Consider the following 6,046-nt stretch of genomic DNA (forward strand, 5'->3'; position numbering starts at 1 on the left):
GGCCAGCATAGAAACGGCAGGGTTTTTAACACTCATTAGAGTATCGACATGAATACAACGAGATAGCTGTTAATGCTGCACTGGCCCCAAACGCTCTTTCACCTGTCACGTTTATTTCCCAGATCACTGTACACCGGGGCTCGATACTTGCCCCCGAACTTAGCGTTTAATCCATTAAAATAACTCAGAACAAAAGGCAGGTGATAACAAGCATCGTTTTACAGAACATCTTGACTAGCGAAGCTCAAGTTCAGAGAAGGTTTAACCACAGGAGTGCTGACAGTTGCAAATATCAACACCATTACTGAGACTGGCTACAAAGACCAACATATTCAAAATAGACAGTCAGTGGGTAGCTAAAAGTCCAATGTTGGTGGGTTTAAGATTTAAGGTCGCACTCTTCAAAACACATCTTGTATTTAATTATTATTTTTTTTTTGAAGAAGGAAATGTCAACAGGTTACAAATTGCTTGAGCCACACAACTTCCAACGCCAGAAACATACCTCTGTGAGCTGTCTGTTATAAAAGACACCGGTGGGGCATCCAAGGCGTGGATTAGTTTAGTCTCCAGGCTCAGCTTGCTTCAGTTAGATCAGTTACATCAGTTCCTTCAGTTTCTTCAATTCCTTAGGCTTTTTGCGTGGTTCTTTGCTTCCAATCGTCGCCACTGTTACATTTAAGAAAGGTACTCTGGCTGGTGATGTAATCCAGGAGTCATAGGTGTAGTTAAGTAGATTTATTTGTCATAAGTTAGATGGTAAGAATGCCCCACCGGGAGCAGCATCCAGCTGCTCAGCCCATCTCACTCAACTGACCACACTTCAAACCATGCATCCATGAACATTCCGATGACATCACACACACACAGGCTGAGCAGCAGGGAGAAGGAGAAGACAAGAATACCACACTACTGCAAAAGAGCAAAAGGCAGACCATCAATGCAAAGAGGGGCAGAGCATGGAACCGGCAGGGTGGCACTCGCATACAAAGAGGAAAGACAGGGCAGCGCTGCTCACATACAGCGCCAGGCAGGGCTGTAAGAGGGCCGGGTCTGGCCGGTGCTCAGCACCGGCAGTTCTTAAAAGCAGGTGTCCTATCGAGCTCTCCATTTTTACCCTCAGGGTGAAAAAAACGTAACTCTCTGCAGCCGTCACTACATTTGATGCAACTTGAAAAAAACTTGTTTATCAGTTTTATAAAGCGCAACCATGAGTTCCACCACACAAGGACTTATTCATGTTTTGAATTACATGCTGTTGAGCCGACATGAGGCTCGACCCTGCTTTCTCAGGACTAAAGTCGGCAGCTCTAACCTTATGCCACAACCTCTCCACAAAAGAACTGACACCTTTTAAAAATAATATACAACGAAGCCATAGTTGTTGCTTATTTATCTTCTGCAATTTAGAACCATTGACAACACCAATAGTCCTTGCTTATTGTACATGTAATGTTACTTGTTGTGTTATATATCTGGATGAATTGACAGAAGCAGCAAAATACCCATTCGGGCAGCATACTATACTAAAGTGCAGATTTGTAGATTAAGTGTTTTAAGCCACGCCCTTAATTACATCGGCAACAGCCCCATGAGAGACTCCCCCGGGTTTTTTAATCCCACTTAAAGCCCCGGAGCCAGGTAAAGATAGGCCTGCTCCACAGCGGATGAGACAACGCAGAACACTTCAAATACAAATCAAGCGAAAGGCAGGCTCGCGCCCTCACCTACAGAGCACGGCAGGTGCCAGGGAAGCACAACCCGGAAACGGACAAACAAAGATTGCCAAAGGAAACAAGCACTGGCAAAGCCATCAGCTCTCGCCTTTAATATACAGGCACCTAACCTAGTGTCTTTGCTGGTGCTGGTTTGCCTTGGGATACTCTATGGACAAGGATTTTAAGCTGGCTGTCAATGCTTGCCTTAAGACACATGGGCAGCTACATGAGAATGGTTTTTGTCAAACTACAAGAAAACCCACTGCAAGATGTCTTGAATTCAAGAAATACATACAAAAAATTGAGATGCGGTTAGGGCTCATACTGAACTGCTTTGAAATTCAGGAGCAACAATTTTTGCGAATAAAAAACATTTGAAGCTCCCGCCGTTCACCAATAAGAGAATCGGCTAAGAAAGGCACCAGTGTTAAAAGGCCCATATTTGGCCTTGACTCTAGGGTATTATAATTTTTAAGAAATCGTGAAGAACAATGTGTAAAACAAATGTACAAAGCTAATAAAATGGAGGACGTTTTTTCCTGGACACGTATTTTGTGATGACCTGGTTTATTTTTGAGGTGCTCACACATGCAGGGTGACTACAGCATCATCCAAGCAGGGGATCAAGACTGCAAGGAAGTTGCTTAGAGGTGAGTTCAGTGTGAGAGGCTGGAGTGGTACTCGCCAGAGCTGACGTGTGCTCTGCTAGGGGGGAAGGTGTGCTCTTGCTGCCCTCTTCTCCTGCCCGTATTTCCTCTCTCTCTTTCAATAACTCAGAAAAGTGGGCCAAGAGCCAAAGGAAGACACAGGGCAGCATATCTCGTACTCTTGAGCTCTCAGTGTGGGCCGGTACTTAGGGATGAGTCGGTCACATACTCTAGGCAGAAGCTTCTATCACCTGAGGGATCAGATGCCCCATGCCTCTCCGATATTGGAGAGGTCTGTGGATCAGCACTTTGCACAATACCAGAGGTCGAACAGCAGTGGCATCATCAACATGCCACGGACTGGCTGTGTGGGAGCCTGGAATGGGGTGAAGGAGAGGCAGGAATAAGGAAGCAGCTGGTTGCAGGGACGATAACAGAGAGAGAGTAACACTGCTGGCCTCAGTCCACGCTAAAACAATGGCTTCATAAGGCCACTATTTCAAGAACTGGTCATCTCTTACTGCAGATGCAGGGTATTCAACAGTTTTGTTATTTTCATGTATTTCGGTTCGGAGATCACAACACACCTTAAACAGAAAGCCTTCACCAAGTTAACATCTGGGGACAATGTGGTGCGTCTTAGCAAAAGGTGGGGCTTTTTATGCAGTGCTCCATGCCCCGCTTGGAGACAAGTTAAAGGCAGCAATTGGGACGGAGCACAAATGTTTGTTTGGGTTTAAAGACCTTGTATACATTAAAGCCTGTCTACCAGGTTGCTCATGATTTTGCATCAGCCCTCTTATTGTTATCCGAATAGACAGAGGATTTAGGTCAGCAACGGTTGGACATATTTAGTCAAAAGATTCATTCCACTGTGTGAAAAAAACACCCTTGCCACCTTTCCTCCACCATTCGATATAAGCCATGTGAGTAGCACCATTTAATATGCTGCTAAAACACAACATAAACAGCACACACACATACAAAATGAGGTAAGAAATCCTTTTGCGAAGTGCAGGAGAAAGTAAACGTCTATGAACCCCTCTCCACCCCAGAGTACCGGCATGTGTGAGCTTTCCTTATTTCAGGCTGCAGAGAAATGCTTCCTTCCTACTGAAAGATGTTTGTAAGATCAAGCCAATCAGTGCCTCTTTCAAACTGTTTACACTCTGAACTGCTCAGTTTTTGAAAGCAGAAAGTAGACTCTCCATCCGATGCAAGAAAGGACCTCCTGATTTTATCTGGGAAAATATTAATGAGAAGAATGCAGTTCCTGCTGCATTGCACTGAAAACATACACAGTGAGCTTCAGCGGATGCAGGGTTATGGTGATGAGGGCACTCGGCATTCAGATATGAATCGCTTAACTAATTCATGGGCACAGACTTCTAACCAAATGTGCAGACATTTCTACAATGCGGGCATTGCAATTAACTACGTCACAAACAGAAATGTGGCCAAGGTAACACAGAATCTACAGACTTTAGAAGCATTTTAAACAGGCAAGTGCAAACTACTGCCTTCTGCCCAGGATAAACAAGCGTGCACGCCTTGCGCTGAAGGTTTAAAAAAAAAATAAGGTGTGCAGGCTGCAGTAGGAGAGAGAGGCGGAGGGGTGCACCCGCGAGTGGTGCGCGCACGCGCTGGGAAGAGCAGTCTGCTCTTTTTCGAAAGGATACTCGTGCTTGTGGCGCGCTCCTGCACGCTCCCGCACGTTGTATGCCGCCACATGCACGAGAATGTGCTTTGAAAAAGAGCTGAACGATGGCTAAAGGTCTTCTATGCAGCGCATGAGCGCAGCGTAGGCGATACCTAAAAACCATGTGGTCCGGTTCGGGTCGCAAAGAACAAACTAAAGGGAAGACTACCACTGCATCAGCGTGGCGTGCCGTGCTATAAAAAATAAATAAAGCGTTGGGGGAAGAGCATGTCATACCTGCAACACCAGGCAGGAGAAACATTTATCCAAATAGTGCTCGGAGACTGTAATTAAAGCCTAACAAGTAACAACACATGTAGCAGGGGGTGTCCTAATGGGAGGTTACAAAATGAGATAAGGTGGTACTACGGATGGACTACTAAGCCTATTGGCCAATGAAAAGCCACAGTTTCCAAATGACACAAGCCAATGAAAAATATAGGCGGAGAGTGGGTGGAGCTTCAAGTCCATACTTGAATACAGCATGCCTCACAGAGCAGCGCATGCGCTGCCCAGGCTCGACATAAAAAACTTGTACTGCCATCTGTAGGCCTGCTGCAGAACGTTTTTAAGAAGTACATGCAGATGTATACTGTTCTTATTAACCGGGTGAGCATACAACCAAATGCTCCTGCTTCGGTATCAGCTAGGAAAGCAGAGGGCAAATATACTTACCTCCACCTATCACAGGCACTTCGACTATATACACAACTGATAACTATAAAGTATTAATGGCTCCTGAAAACTGATACAAGACTCAAATAGGGAATAGGGAATATCCAGTCAATAAAGCCTCCTCCAGACTCTGCATGACAGGATTCACATGACTGTGACACATAAATTCCGGCAACCCTCACCCCTTTCTACACAAGGGAGGGGATGCATTTTGACAACAAAGATGTAGCGGTACTAAATTGTGCCAGCAGTCAACTTACTGCCTTGCCCAATGCCTCTGCAAGCCTTGTATAAAAGAGTAACCCGAGAGTAACTTAAAATGGCTGCTAACGCGGGAATTTGCACTGCGCACGCGTCAATTGCATCTACGCAGGATGGCGAACTAAAGCTTGGAGGGAATTTTCTATATCTGCGTACTTGCTTCTAATATGGCCGCTTGAAGGCTCACATGCTAAGCATCTGCCTTGCTGAAACTAAAACATGCTATTTACTAAATGGAAATGCAGGGATATTTATTTTAAGTAAATGGGATTAAAGTAGAGATAGGTGGTATACAATGAAATCATTTTATTTTGATTTTAACATGTTTCTTTTTGACCTCTCTATTAGTTCGAATTTGGGCCTCAGAGCGATGCTAAAGTCTATACATCACAAGACTACTCACACAGGCACAGTGACAACCAGCCAGAAGCCATGAGGGTGTGCTTGGATCCCATCCAAGGCCGCGTTCGCAACATGACCTGGGAAAGTGATGGACATCCTGCAGGATGAACAAGACAACTGTTAAATGTATTCTTTTTATTGATAAAGATGTAAAATGCGAGTGGGAAATAAAGCTTGGGAAAATAAATTAAGGGGCGGGACCACTGAATAACCAACTAGAAATTTGTTAAAACTTAGCATGGTGTGATGATCATCCCTCCTTTCCTGCCCAATCAGAATTAGGAGTTTCATAAATTTGAAACATTTAGGGGTGGTACATACCTTTAGAAAAGTATAATTTAGGTACTTTAGTTAGTTAGGTAGTTAGTTAAGGAGATGCTGATGGTGATGCTGATACGGCGGCTGATGCTGCTAGTGTTGCTGAGATGCTGAGAGACCGGGATACAGTCCGAGAGCTGAACAAATACTGAAGAAGAATCGAATTGCAGAACTTAGTGCCAAAATCTAATTAATTAGAAGAAGATCGCGGAAGAAGCAAGGAGCAAAATAGGGCAAAGAATTAGAAGAAGATCGCGGAATAATCGAGGAGGAAGATAGTGTTAGAGATTGGTGCGACGCAGGTGTCGGATCTAGAAGAGGTCATT

Source organism: Triturus cristatus, chromosome 3_2 (assembly GCF_964204655.1).
Source record: "Triturus cristatus chromosome 3_2, aTriCri1.1, whole genome shotgun sequence".
Taxonomy (NCBI): Eukaryota; Metazoa; Chordata; class Amphibia; order Caudata; family Salamandridae; genus Triturus; species Triturus cristatus.